The 321-nt window shown below is 33.3% G+C and overlaps 1 protein-coding gene across 2 annotated transcripts in view; it reads right to left on the reverse strand.

Annotated features, from left to right (window-relative positions):
• Positions 1 to 321, reverse strand: part of nrg3a (neuregulin 3a) — a 412,241-nt gene that overhangs the window by 24,056 nt on the left and 387,864 nt on the right. The window lies entirely within an intron of this gene.

Raw genomic sequence — 321 nt, forward strand, 5'->3', positions numbered from 1 at the left:
TTTATGGTCACAGGTAAATATAATTTATATTATGGTTTACCTGCTTTTGCTTTATTATTTTAATTACATAGTCAATTTAATTTTAACGTCACTTACTTACACTGCAATATTGTTTTCTGTACCATGGCAACCGCACTTTACAATACCTTTATTTGACGCCACTTTACATTCAGTCTACCTTCTGCTCATTCTCCTCATTGTCTGTTGTTTTTCTGTTTGGTTGTGTGTTTACTTGAGTGTGTGTTTGTGTTGCTTTTATTGTAGAAAATGCTGCTGCTGTAATACGGGAATTTTCCCGCTGTGGGATGAATAAAGTATTAT

This window comes from Etheostoma spectabile, chromosome 17, assembly GCF_008692095.1.
Source record: "Etheostoma spectabile isolate EspeVRDwgs_2016 chromosome 17, UIUC_Espe_1.0, whole genome shotgun sequence".
NCBI classification, from domain to species: Eukaryota; Metazoa; Chordata; class Actinopteri; order Perciformes; family Percidae; genus Etheostoma; species Etheostoma spectabile.